Source organism: Somniosus microcephalus, chromosome 18 (genome assembly GCF_052327205.1).
Source record: "Somniosus microcephalus isolate GS21.2 chromosome 18, FLI_Smic_1.0, whole genome shotgun sequence".
NCBI lineage: Eukaryota > Metazoa > Chordata > Chondrichthyes > Squaliformes > Somniosidae > Somniosus > Somniosus microcephalus.
Window position 1 is genome coordinate 38661463 of NC_141004.1, and position 15445 is coordinate 38676907.

Genomic DNA, 15445 nt, shown 5'->3' on the forward strand with positions numbered 1-15445 from the left:
TTGTAAAATGGACAGCCGATCCGCTATCAGCCTGTTTTGCGCTAATGCCATTGACAAATTTCACCCACCAGTCAGTCAATCAACAGAATATTGATTACTTTCGTGTATCTACTGTGTGGGAAAGAAAGACATTCTGCTAATCTCTCATCTTACTTTAGTCTTGTTAATGTTGTATTCAGGTTTTCTAGTTCAATGATCACAGTTGAAGTTAAACAAGCTGCTTACATCTGCATTAGCCATTCCTCAGGATGTTTAAACCAGGAGCAGGTTCACCTCAAGCCCATTTTCCCCAGTGAAAACAATTCTTTATAACTGGTCGGTGTTCAACAAATCCTCTCCAGTCAACCAAAGTCCTTTTGATGGGAGGGTATCCAAAACTACATAAAGTATTCTAAATGTATCCTTACCAATGAATTATACTGAATTATAAGCTGCTTTATATTATAAACAAAGTAATCTTGGGATACAACCAAGTATTTGATTTACATTGTTGTTAACAGCTTCACATTGCTTGGATTCATTACAAAGCATTGATTTCCACTGTAATGTTTTGTTTCCATTCACTTCAATATAGTGCAATGGATTTGGTAAAAGGCTTAAACACACAAGTTTAAAAATTCAAACCGTCATTCATGACAGAAATTTTAATTCTTTCACAAACTCGAAACTCTAGTACTCCAACTAATTCCCATCCAGACCGGGTAAAACCTGCTATGACTTTTATTTAATAATGGACATTTTTTTTTTTTTTAAATTTCAAGTGAGATAGCTTTAAAATAAATCCGAAATCACTCCCTACACCACTGTAAACCACATCCAAGCAGATGTTGATGCAATGCTTTGTTTTCAGTTAAACTGTATTTAATTCTTTGAAGCCTGGCAGCATACAAGATCTCAATCAGGTATATTGGCAAAGAATGGGGAATTGTAAACTGCTGCTCTGCTTCCTCAGAAATTAAATAATTAGATATTTGTGAAATGTTGATACAACAGTCACCAGTTATACTGGTTTCAATTCCACTGATACAGAAGGATATGATTTCTTCGCTGTGGTAACTGTTAAGTGTAACAATTAAGTGCACACCCAATGCCAGTTACTCGGCAAACTGTTTGTAGCACACAGTGTTAGATCTATTCAGCCAATGATTTCTAAACTTAGACTTTCATGCTCTATGTGGTAATAGATAAATCATGTAAAACAGCGGTGTAAAATAAATCCAAATTGAGCGTTCTTTGGCAGTGTCAGCTGTTGCTCAGTAGGTAGCACACTTGTCTCTGAGTCAGAAGGTTGTGGATTCAAGACCCACTCGAGGGACTTGAACACATAAATCTAGGCTGACACTCCAGTGCAGTGCTGAGGGAGTGCTGCACTGCCGGAGGTGCCGTCTTTCGGATGAGACGTTAAGCCGAGGCCCCGTCTGCTCTCTCAGGTGGACGTAAAAGATCCCATGGCACTATTTCGAAGAAGAGCAGGGGAGTTATCCCCAGTGTCCTGGCCAATATTTATCCCTCAATCCACTTAACAAAAACAGATTATCTGGTCATTATCATATTGCTGTTTGTGGGACCTTGCTGTGCGCTAATTGGCTGCTGCATTTCCCACATTACAACAGTGACTCCACTTCAAAAGTACTCCATTGGCTGTAAAGCAATTTGAGATGTCATGAAAGGCACTATATAAATGCAAGTCTTTCTTTCTAACTGTCACAAATGATGAAAACTATATGATGGAACCAGAACATAATCGAAATCGTGCTGGATCCCATGCACCCAAAAAACAGTGCATTCATTAAACTACTGACTCACACAGACACCTTTCTTGCACCGCTTCATCAACAACTCCAAGGAGCAATGCTAAACAGAGGTGGCAGATTAGAAGGCCATCTCTAGCACCTTTCTTTTGGTGGCACTGCCAGGTGCCCCAGTGCACCAGTAGAAATTCTTATCAACCACAAGCTCAGAAGAATAGCCTCTGGCACTTTCAAGCGTCACATCAGTTTATAGCCTGCCTCAGCAGGATTGAATTGTGAACAATTTTGTGCTCTCCAGTCAGATCCATTGCGTGTGAGATTGAGAATGACCAGTCATTTCGCCCAACAGCCGTCAGAAAAGCAGAAACTTTTATCTTATTTGCACAGGCTGTACTTGAACCCAGATTCTAAAGGCGCAAGAACGGTCATGACATGATACGCTATGACTGCATGTTACTGTGTGCAGTTTCCAAGTTAAATGTTATTTCCACAAATCAACTAAGAATTGTTCCTAAAGAAATAAAAGAATCATTTTCCAGCGGTAATCTTTTGGGGGTGAATAAGCTATTGGTGTAGCAAACATAAAACCAGATTTACTATTTTTCAGCCTACTCTGAACAGACTACAAATAAAAAAGACGTCCCGACATATTTTTCCAACTGATAGAGAGTTGACAATAAATTTCAGGATCACAAAGTCTAAGATTACAATTCAGTGGACGCATTCTGATGTTATAAATAGTGCAATGTAGTGCTTTAAAAACCAACAGGACCCCACGATTGAACAACAACAACTTGTATTGATATAGCGCCTTTAAGGTAATAAAACATCCCAAGGCACTTCACAGAAGCATTATCAAACAAAATTTCACATTGAGCCACATAAAGAGATATTAGGACAGAAGTCCAAAAGCTTGCAGAAAGAGGTAGATTTTGAGGAACATCTTAAGGGAGAAGAGCGAGGTGGAGAGGCGGAGAAGTTTAGGGAGGGAATTCCAGAACATGGGCCTAGGCAGCCGAAGGCATGACAGATAATGGTGGAGTGATTAAAATCGAGGATGCACAAGAGGCCAGAATTGGAGCAGTGCAGAGAGCTTGAAGGCTTGTTGGGCTGGAGGAGGCTACAGAGATAGAGAGGGGCAAGGCCATGGAGGGATGTGAATACAAAGATGAAATTTTTTTAATTGAGACATTGCCAGGCCAGGAGTCAATATAGGTCAGCGAGCACAGGGGTGATGGGTCTTGGTGCGAGTTAGGATATGGGCAGCAGAGTTTTGGATAAGCTCAAGTTTATGGAGGGAGAAAGAGGGAGGGCAGCCAGGAGAGCTTTGGATTAATCGAGTCTATGGGTAACAAAGGTGATGTAAAAAGTCTACTGAGCACTTGGTTTGAGTATAAAACAAGGCTTTAATCAACTGTTTCACAACCATGAGATTCTAGTTACATCACTAGTTCCTGGTTACAGAAACATCCTGAACAAGCTGGGCCCACACCCGAGTATTTATACTCCTTGGATGGCGCCACCAGCTGGCCGCCCAGTGTTATTTCATGAGTCATTTCTCCATGAATAAGATTCATGACAAAAGGCATGGATGAGGGTTTCAGCAGTAGATGACTTGAGGCAGGGGCGGAGTCGGGCAATGTTATGGAGGTGGAACTAGGCTGTCTAGGTGATGGTGTGGATGTGTGCTCAGAAGCTCATCTTGGTGTCAAATAACCAAGGTTGTGAATGATCTGGTTCAGCCTCAAACAGTTGCCAGGGAAATAGATGGAGTTGGTGGCTAGGGAACAGAGTTTGTGGCAGAGACCGAAGACAATTGCTTTGATCTTCCCAATATTTAGCTGGAGAAAATTTCTGCTCATCGGGCAAGCAGTGTGACAAATCAGAGACAGTGGAGAGGTCGAGAGAGGTGGGGGTGAGGTAGAGCTGGGTATCGTCAGCGTACACATGGAACTTGATGTTGTATTTACGGATGATGCTGTCGAGGGGCAGCATGTAGATGAGAAATAGGAGGAGGCCAAGGATAGATCCTTTGGGGACTCCAGAGGTAACGATGTGGGAGCAGGAAGAGATGCCATTGCATGTGATTCTCTGGCTATGACTGGAGAGATAAGAACAGAACCAGGCGAGGGCAGTTCCACCCATCAGGATGATGGCAGAGAGGCGTTGGAGGAGAATGGTGGTGGTCAACCATGTCAAAGGCTGCAGACAGATAGAGAAGGATGAGGAAAGATAGTTTACTGCAGTCACAATCACATAGGATATCATTTGTGACTTTGATAAGGGCCGTTTCAGTACTGTGGCGGGGCGGAAATCGATTGGAGTGATTCAAACGTGGAATTGCGGGAAAGATGGGCATGAATTTGGGAGGTTGGAGATGAATTACAACAACAACTTGCATTATATATAGCACCTTTAACACAGTAAAACGTCCAAAAGCGCTTCACAGGAGCGTTATCTGAAAAAAGATTGACACTGAGCCACATAAGGCGTTATTAGGTCAGGTGATCAAAAGCTTGGTCAAAGAGGTATGTTTTAAGGAGTGTCTTAAAGGAGGAGAATGAGGTGGAGAGGCTGAGAGATTTAAGAAGGGTATTCCAGAGCTTAGGGCCAAGACAGCTGAAGGCACGGTTGCCAATGGACGGGTGAAAGAAATTGGGGATGCGAAAGAGGCCAGAATTGAGGAACACAGAGTTCTCAGAGGGTTGTAGGGCTGGAGGATGTTACAGAGATAAGGAGGGGGCAAGGCCATAGAGGGATTTGAACATTTGAGAATTTTAAATCTGACACGTTACTGGACCGGGAGCCAATGTAGGTCAGTGAACACAAGAATGATTAATGAACGGGACTTGGTGCGAGTCAGGATATGGGCAGCAGAGCTTTGGATGAGCTGAAGTTTATGGAAGGTGGAAAATGGGAGGCCGACCAGGTAAGCATTGGAGAGCATCCTTAAAAATCACAGCCTACTATTGTTATTCTTATATATGTATTGAATACATTATATTTTTTTAATGTGGTAGATTGATAAATTTTGGCCAGGTTCCTCAACCGTTACTTCTCAACTTATGCTGTCTTCTCTCCTAGCCTGTTCAATCCTGTTGGTGTTCTGTTGTATAGACAGTAATAAAAACATGGTGACATAACACAAGGAAACGGAGCAATTGTTAGATTAGCCCTAAAGGTAGTAAGAGCTGATGTATTAAAATCTTTAAGGAATAATCACCCATCTGTTGGCATATTGAACAGTTTGTAATATTAAGTACTTGAAATTCATTGAATACTTATGTTTTGTTATTCCAAACAAAGTTTAAATATGAAGATTTTAAAAGTTGCAAAGGACATTCTGTACTCAAAGAGTTAAATTTGGTTTTATTCTGTCATGATCAAAATCCTAACATTTATATGCCATTTCAAAAAAAGACTTGTTAATTGAAGTCTCAATTGTGTAGTAATCAATATGTTGCTATGGCAACTGTGGCAGGACATCTCGGTCTTTTACAGGTCACACCATATTGTGCATCTCAGCATTGAAAAAGACTTTAAATAGGCTTCCAAAGAGTAAGGACATGTCTTTGATCTGAAGCAGATTTATTGACATGCATCTAACAAAAAAAACACACTTACAAAGACAAAATGTGAGACCCACAGGTGATCAGGCAAAGAATTTTAATGAAAAGACTAGTGGCATTGCACACAGCGGATCAGAAAATATGGGTTTTCTCTTACCTGGCTCTGTGGCTTTGTGTTGCAGTTATACTCACTCTGTCTCTCCTCTCTCCTGTCTGTCTCTTTCTCTTCTTCTCTCTCGCTAACCCTTTTTTGGTTCTCTCTTTCCTCTTCTGGTTCTATGTCCTTTTCTTTCAAAAAGCTGCAGGCTGCATTTTCTGGTAGGGGTTACAGGGGAATTGAGCCTGAAGTTCTCAATGGCTCCTTTCCCAACCCATCCCATCCCCCCCACCCCCTGGCTAATCCCCATCCCCCCCTAATCCCCATCCCCCTAAACCCCATCCCCCCTAAACCCCATCTCCCCCACTAATCCCCATCCCCCCTTAATCCCCACCCCCCATTCCCATCCCCCATCCCCATCTCCCCCCTTAATCCCCATCCCCCCTAAATCCCCATCCCCCCTAAATTCCCATCCCCCCATCCCCATCCCCATCCCCATCTCCCCCCAATCCACATCCCCCAAAGCTAATCCTCATCTCCCCCCAATCTCCATCCCCTCCCGGCTAATCCCCATTCCCCCCCCCGGCTAATCCCCATCCCCATCCCCCCCCTGCTAATCCCCATCCCCCCCCCCCCGCTAATCCCCATCCCCCCCCGCTAATCCCCATCCCCATCCCCATCCCCCCCCCGCTAATCCCCATCCCCCCCGCTAATCCCCATCCTCCCCGCTAATCCCCATCCCCTCCCAGCTAATCCCCATCCCCCCCCCCGCAGAAAATCCCCATCACTCATGCATCGCTCCCACCCCATCGAGTAACAGGACAGGTAATCAATACAAGTCAGTGTTGTCATTTAAGACTGGAGTTCCAATTAAAGTGTCACATTGCGGCTTGACAGGTAATTGTTTGAGGTCAGTGTGGTCAGTTAGCCTTGGAATTTACAATATAACGCCACTGTGGCATGATGCCTGCAGGTACGTGTAAGAGGTAAATGTTGGCATTTTAACAACAGAATGTCCACGGGAAATTTTTGCATAGCAGATTTCAATGGAGAGCGCAACTTATTTAATAACTTTAATATATTACTAGTGAATCTCCCGTGACCTCACTCACAGTTACTTAAGGAAATGGTATTCCTTTCAGCTGTGTTTGTTGTAACAGGCTGACCGAGGTTGCCACGCCATCGCCAGAGCAAGTAAGGACAGACTTCACTGTTACAGCATTACCTATTGATTTCAATGTGAGGCACGAAAGTGTTGTCAACTCATGGATGTTATATGTGTGTGTATAATATAATTAGACATAATGGCCCAGAACTTCGGGTCTCCACGGGTGAGTACGCCCGATGGAAGTGCCGGTTTCCTGCATGCACTGCACATGCATGGGAAACCGGCACTTCCGTTCCTCTGAACCAAGAGGTTCAGAGGTCGAACGTGTGCGCGGGGGAGGCTGCGCGTGCGCATGGAACTTCGTTTTTTTTTAAACAGGTTTTTCCGTGAATTTAGAATTTAGAATTTAGAAATAAAGAAAGCAGGCGGAAGGCCTGCTTTTTACAAGGTAAGTGGTGAATTAATTAAAATTAAAACATTTTTTCCACAGGTTTATTATTTTTAAATACTTTATAGCAAGGTAAGTTTATTTTTAGCCCCGTTAGAATATAAAATTATTTTTTTCAAAAATTTAAATTATTGTTTAAAATAGTTATTTCATGTAATTTATAGTTTATTTAAAAAATGTGATTTAAAAAAAAATTTATTTGAAGGTTTAGTGCTATTTTGGAGCCATAGTATTTATAAGTCTTGACAGCACTTCCTGTCAGGCTTATGAATGGAGCATTCACTGCTCCGATTGGCTGCCCATGGCCCACGTGATCCCAGGGGATGCATCGAACTAACTGCGCCCCTGGGATACGCAAGCACTGCGCGCCAGCAGCTGGACCAGGCCCAGGATCGGAATTCCACGGGGCCCTACAGCTCAATGGCCGGCGCGCAAGGTAAGTGCAGGTCGGGGGCTTGCACCCGCGGGAAGCCCCCGACCCGAATTTCTGGGCCAATAGCTGATCAACTGTAACATTGCTTACAGTGAGTCAGATAAACAAGGTGGTATGGCAAGTAGTGTTACAAGGGAAAATTAATTCTGAGGGTCAGCACTGGGATGCAGTGTAGTGGTTTTTTGAGAGGGGTGGTTAGGCTCTAGGAGCACCGGAAAAAGGCCTAATGGTTCTAGAAACTAGAGATAGAGAAAAAGGGAGACTACACATTTAGATAGGGCACCCTCTTACATCTCTCCTCAAATGGCTCCTGGACTCACTTCCTCTCCACAACCATCTCCAAACCTAGATATTGGTTTGCCAATGCTCCAAGTCCACATCATCCCACCACAGAACCTGAGAATTTAACTTTGGACTCCCCCATACCGTCTCCTCCCTGCCCTTTGTTTATGATCAGGGCAAGTCTCTCCTTGACCTTGGCGTGTCTATGTAACCTGAATTTCCTGTGTTCATTCGCGTGCGCATTTTGACTGCTGCTCTGGACCTGAGCCCATTACTTCTAACTCCCTTTTTTTTATCTTCACCATCGGGCCCTTCTCTCCTGCCACCCAGTCAGGTCACCTTTCATTTCTCCCCTCTCAGGTAAACTGCACCCCCCCAAACTCAAACCCAACCCACCACTACTCTTCTGCCGTCTCACCTGCCCACCCACTGCTCCCTTAGACCCGGCCAGCAGATCAGCAATCAATGCTCCTCTCCGCACTTCCCTCCAAAATGTCCGTTCACTTGTGAACAAGGCCTTTGCCAACCACAACCTTATTGTGGATGATTGCATTGGCATTATGGATTTGACAGAAACTTGGCTCACAGGTGGTGGCACTTTGTCCCTTACAGAAGCCTTTCTGCTTGGCTATACATTTTGCCAGCTGCCTCATCCAAATTGGCACAGTGACACTTATGACCAATTCAAACCTTGGTTTCTCACGCTACTCCTGTGGTACCTTCTCCTCCTTTGAGCGCTTCACCTTATCGCACACCTCTCACTTAACATGCTCATTCTCTACCACCCTCCTGTTATGTATTGTGTGTTCTGTTGTGTGTTCTCCTCCCACCTGCGGTGGCGCTGTCACAGGAGATAAATGGTTGGGTGTTCTCTGTTAAGTTTAGCTCTCTTTGTTCGGAACTTTCCAGAACTTCCTTTCCTTCCAATAAAGCACTTCATGTTTGAATCTCTGAGTTCTGAGTCCTAAATTGTGTCTAGGTAGAAAGGTACCGACACAACAAGTGGCAACGAGGAGCAGATGAATCTGCGTACGTTACGGGTGGAGTGAGTAAACAGAAAATTTAATTTGAAACGTGAGATGGCTACTATATTAGGAAACATCGGTGATTTTGATGAAAATGTGGAGCAATGGAGCGCATATATGGAACGTTTTGACTATTTTGTATTGGCGAATGCGGTGGCAAATGAAAAGGTCGTGCCTACCTTTTTGAGTGTAATCGGGCCGAAGACATTCAATTTACTTTGCAGCCTCGTGCAGCCAGATAAGCCAGGAACTAAAACATATAAGCAACCAGTGGAAATTCTTGGAGCACATTTTTCACCAAAACCTCTGGTTATTGCTGAGAGATTTAGATTTCACAAACGGAATCAAGAGGAGGGGGAATCAGTGACGATGTTTATTGCTGCTTTAAAAAGGTTGTTGGAACACTGCCAGTTCAAGGAGGTGCTGAATGACACCATTAGAGACAGACTTGTGTGTGGTCTGCAAAATGCAGCCACACAGAAGCGCCTTCTTACTGAGGACAACCTTACTCTTGAAAAGGCCATTGAAGTTAGTGTCTCCATGGAGATGGCGGAAAAGGAGGCTCACCAGTTGTGTTCAACAGGGAGAGTTCACAAGGTGTCGTCTGAGCCTAAAGGTGCGCGGAACGGCACATGTTACCGTTGTGGGAAAACGGGCCATCACGCTAATGACTGCTGGTGTACGGAGCTGGAATGCCGAAATTGTGGCAAAAAGGGTCACATTGAACGCGCCTGTAGAGGTAAAAAAAGAACAGACAGAGCTGGGAAGCATGGAAGCAAAATGTCTGTATTTGGACAAGAGAGGAAAAAGAGTGTTCATTCAGTGCAGTATGATGGAACAAGCAAAACAGAGGGGGCAACACCTCTGAGGAGGAAGAGGTGCACATACTGATGGTTGCAGGTGATTCAAATGGCTACTGGGTGTCACCACTGGTGAAGGGACAATCAGTGTGGATGGAGGTGGACATAGGCGCGGCTGTGTCCCTTGTTTCAGACACTGTCTACAACAAAAGGCTAAAGCATCTTACCCTTCAGCCAACAAACATTGTGCTAAAGACTTATACCAGCGAACCTGTGGCCATGAGAGGCGTCATTGAGGTGACAGTTAAATTGAACGGACAGACTGCAAAACTGCCACTATATGTGGTAAAGGGAAATTACCCATCGCTACTGGGACGTGCATGGCTAGAGAAAATCACGCTGGACTGGCCTGCAGTCCGCATGATGTCAAAAGGGGAGTCAGGTCTGACTGCAGTGTTAAACAAACATGCAGAACTCTTCAATGGGGAACTTGGGAGCATGAAAAAGATCAGTGTGAGACTGGACATTAAACGTGACAGCAAGCCGAAGTTTCACAAAGCCCGACCTGTACCCTATGCAATTAGGCCAAAAGTTGAGGCTAACTTGGAGGCCTTAGTCGAGAATGGAGTCCTGGAGCCTGTGAGCATGAGCAAATGGGCCACACCCATTGTTCCTGTCCTGAAAAAGAATGGATCTGTTTGAATCGTTTGAATCTGCGGGGATTTTAAAGTGACTATTAACCCGGTGCTGTCTGCGGAACAGTACCCTCTTCCCCTCATTGAGGATCTTTTTACGGGCCTGGCCGGAGGGCAAAAGTTCAGCAAAATAGACTTATGCCAGGCTTATCTACAAATGCATGTCGATGACAAATCAAAGGAGCTGCTGACAATTGTGACACACAAGGGGCTATACAGGTACTGCCGCCTTCCGTTTGGAATTACGTCGGCCCCTGCTCTATTCCAAAGGGCAATGGATCAGATTTTGAGTGGACTGCCAGGAGTCCAGTGCTACCTGGACGACATCCTTGTCACTGGGACAAATGAGGAGGATCATCTTCTGAACTTGGATGCGACACTACAACGACTGAAAGAGTACGGACTCAGAGTTCGTAAAGACAAATGTGAATTCTTTCAGTCTTCAGTTGAGTACCTGGGGCATGTGATTGACGCTACTGGCCTGCATAAGGCGCCGCCAAAGGTCAAGGCGATCATGGAGGCCCCAGCAGCCCAGAATGTGAACCAGTTACGTTCATTTCTGGGGCTACTTAACCACTATGGGAAGTTTATTCCAGACTTAGCAACATTGCTGAAGCCGTTACATCAGTTGCTATGTCAAGGCAAAACATGGAAATGGACTGAACTGTGCAACGAAGCTTTCGCCCAAGCAAAGAAAGCATTGCTGAAATCGGAGGTCCTGACACACTTCGATCCAAAGCTGCCCGTGCAGCTAGCATGTGATGCATCACCATATGGTGTGGGAGCAGTCATATCCCACATCATGCCTTCAGGTGAAGAGAAACCTATCGCCTTCGCATCACGCACCTTGAACAAGGCCGAGAGTAACTATGCGCAGATCGAGCATGAGGCCTTGGGAATCGTTTTTGGAATTCCAAAATTTCATCAGTACCTGTTTGGGAGAAGGTTCACACTCCTGATGGACCACCGTCCATTGACTTCAATCTTCGGGCCCCACACCAGAATTCCGTCTCTTGCTGCAAGCAGGATGCAAAGGTGGGCTTTACTGTTGTCAGGACACACATACGACATCAAATATCGCAAATCAGACTTGCACGGCAACGCAGACGGTCTCTCGAGGCTACCCTTGCCTGTTACTCCCCCAGAGCCTCGTCAGATAGACATCTTCTACTTTAGACAAGTGGAGGGAGCACCTGTCACTGCAGTTCAGGTGCGAAGGTACACCCGCAACGATCCAGTCCTGTCTGAGGTAATGGACGATGTCATTCGAGGGAGAGCTATAGGAGATTCTCCTAGTTTGAAACCTTACGTTTCAAAAAGAAATGAGCTCTCCGTCCAGGCAGGTTGTCTTCTTTGGGGACGCCGTGTCGTCATTCCGCCACCTCTGAGGGAACCTATACTGCAACAACTTCATACAGGCCACAGTGGGATGGTTCGGATGAAGGAAATGGCAAGAAGCTACTTCTGGTGGCCAGGTCTCGATGGGAATATTGAGGAGAAAGCCAAAACATATTCCCCATGTCAAAGGGTCCGGAATGTTCCACAGCTGGCAACCCTACACCCCTGGGATTGGCCTGCAGAAGTGTGGCAGCGAGTACATGTGGACTTCGCCGGTCCTTTCGAAGAGAAGATGTTTATGGTGGTTGTGGACGCTCGTAGCAAGTGGCCGGAGGTCGCTGTGATGAGGTCTACCATGGCAGTGAAAACAATTGAGAAACTTGGTGAGATGTTCAGCCGTTATGGCTCACCGGAACAACTCGTAAGTGACAACGGTCCACAATTTGTATCACAGGAGTTTGCAACCTTCCTGCATGTGAATGGTGTCCAACACATCAGGTCTGCGCCCTATCATCCCTCTACTAACGGCTAGGCAGAAAGGTTTGTGCAAACTTTGAAGCACGCCTTGAAGGCATCGCAAGGTCAGGGCTCAATCCACCAACGTCTGAACAGCTTCCTGTTGTCCTACAGGAACGAGCCGCATGCCACAACCAAAACTTCCCCTGCTTCGCTCATGATGAAGAGGCAGTTGCGGACAAGTTTTGACTTACTCAAACCTCCAAGGGCAGAACAGGTTGTCCATTGTCAACAACAAGCTCAAGTTGAAGAGAGAAAAGAGCCAAGGAGAGACGGTTTCACCCTGGAGAACACGTCCTAGCTCGAAACTACAACACTGGACCGAAATGGGTTCCTGCTACGGTGATCGCGCAGACGGGCCCTTTGTCTTACACGGTTGAGACTGCTGAGGACGTCGTCTGGAGAAGACACACAGATCAACTGTTGCTAGGAGCAGAGACAGCCACAGAGGCTCCAACGGCTGGTTGGCCTGAACTGTTTCCGGATGATACCGCAAACCAGCATCCTTTGCCACAGTGCTCTTCTCCAACACAGGAAGTACACTTTACACCTAATCACAGCCTATTACCATCTCGTCTAGCTTCTAATCTCTTTTACTTCTTTTGGTTCTTTTATTCTTTTGTCCGATCGCAGCCCTGCCTTCGATCTAGTTCCTTTTCTCTCCAGTTTTGAAGAAGGGTCAAACCCGAAACGTCAACTCAAATTTCTCTCCACGGATGTTGCCTGACTTGCTGAGTTTTTCCAGCATTTTCTGTTGTTAAGTCAAAGAGACTGTTCCACCTGTGCAAACTCCTGACTTTCGACTGACACAGGCACCTTCTCCATCCAGGCCTGTGTCAATGCCTACTGCTGTGGAAGCCAGCGATGACCGCCGGTATCCTGTCAGAGAGCGGCGGCCTCCAAGACGCTTGGATCTGTAGGCTTAGTGACTTACCCACAAGACTGGGGCAGAATAAACCCCAGGGTAAAGTCAGGGTTTGAGGCAGTCTACCTCTACCCTAGGTTCGTTGAGTGCATTGAAAGTAACTTACCTGTTGAGGAATACTGTGGACCTTCCATTTAAGAGGGGAGGAAATGTTATGTATTGTGTGTTTTATTGTGTGTTCTCCTCCCACCTGTGGTGGCACTGTCACAGGAGATAAATGGTTGGGTGTTCTCTGTTAAGTTTAGCTCTCTTTGTTCGGAACTTTCCAGAACTTCCTTTCCTTCCAATAAAGCACTTCATGTTTGAATCTCTGAGTTCTAAATTGTGTCTAGGTAGAAAGGTACCGACACAACACCTCCCAAGCCCTACCCCAAGTTTCTCATTGAGATATCCTACTTCCTTCAACCTCTGCACTGAGCAACTGCTCATCCTCTGTGATTTCAATCTCCATCTCAACTCCCCTTGCCCTCTCTCCTCTGATTTCACTGCCCTTCTGTCCTCCCTTAACCATTATAAACTCTCCTACCTATATTCACAGCTACTCCCTCGACCTTACCTCTCTGCTCCCATTGTCTTGATCACAGACGAGGCCATCTCTGACAATGTCCTTGTATCACTCAGCACTCACATTCTCCCTTCCCGCTTCCAACCCCATTTCCATATAGGGCCTTATCTAGGCCCTATAGTCTGGAATTCCCTCCCTAAACCTCTCTGCCTCTCCATCTCCGTCTTCTCCTTTAAGGTCCTCCTTAAATCCAAGCTTTTTGTCCCCCCCCTCCTAATATCGCCTTCTTTGGCTTGGCATCGATTTTTGTCTGATTCCACTTCTGTGATATGACTTTGGACATTTTTCTAGGTTAAAAGCACTATATAAATGCAAGTTGTTGTTGTTGTTGATTGAAAGCTCTTGATTGAAAGCTCTGCCCTGATGTAAAAATATCCTGTCAAAGCCCAAGTTTTTCAGACAGGGCAAGGCCTTAGAAGTAAAACTGTTAATAAAGGTACTAACAGATACAAAGTACAATTCAATGGATAAATTTAATTATGTTATTGTGGAATATGTGCTTTTTTTTGAATTTTTCATTTTATGTTCATCCTATTTGGTTATTAGAAATTCAGTTACTAAGAACAAAGTGGCACTGAAAATGTTTTTCACAAAGCATTTTGAGTGATTCATGGGGAAAAGATAATAGTGTTATCTAGTGACATGCCAGGTAACAGAGTTAAGTGCTGCAGTTAAGTGTTGACATTTTAACATTGGAAATATTTACATACCAGGTTTCAATGGCGCATGCACCCTAAGCAAGATTTTTAACAAGGAATAGATCAATCAATCGGTCAAGCTCAGTCAAGGTAAAAGCATTACAGCTAACAATACAATTGCAATATCACAATCATGTGCACAAATCAACAAATCACTGAACCTCCATTGGCGGCTGTGTCTTCAGCTGTCTAAACTGTACACTCTGGAATTCCGTCCCTAAACCTCTTCACTTCCCTCTCCTCCTTCAGAAGATTTATAACATTATGGAACCTGTTCAGCATTTATAAATAAGATAGGATTGTTACAGGATTACAAGATATCATTGTAGTCTATCTGGCTGGTCCAATGTGCACGCAGTGTTCTCTCCCTCATATCTAGCAAATCTTTTTCAACAAATAGATGTACAGTCTCCCTTGGATTTACCAACACTATCTGGAGGGCTTGTGATCAATTAGGGGTTTTAATCACAATTCTTAATTACAAGAAATTCTGGCCAGGCTATACATCTTATACCCTTTGAAGTTACTTGATACAGGAAACAAGAGGTAAAAACCTAATGATCTGCCTGATTCAATTGAATGATAAGCTCATAGGAAATAGTTTCAAAAGCATCTATTCAAAAACCCCAAATTGGCTGCAGCCCAACTAATAGCTGCTGGGTGCAAAATGTCTGTAGATGTTTAATTGTTCAATTGGCTCTATTACATAACCTCATTGTAAAACCCCTTTGAACTCAATGGGCCCTCCACAGAACAAAGCAAATAGATAAAGAAGTTTGCAATTAAACATTAGCATATTAATGCTTTCTGACTTCCAACCAACTGTTCAGCTCTGGTGCTGTTGTGTATTTGACAAGCCTAGCTTTTCCAGTGAAGAAATTTTAATGGGGTGCCAATTTCTCATGTAAAGATTTTAAAATAGTTAGACTTTCTAATGATTAGAATTGGGACTGAAACTCCTCAGTGATCACACCCCCTTCTCTCCACTGGAAATCTTCACAGTTTTTGCAGCATTTTGTTGCACCTCAGGTGCCTCATCGACCTTACCTGCTCAGCTCTGCATCCTCGCCAATGTTAAGATGTCCCCATTATAGTATGATGACCAGAATTATTCTGGTAGGGCCAAACCATCATCTTGACATCAAAATTCCGGTGATATCACAATTTTGTTGATCATAATGACAATAATGAGTTT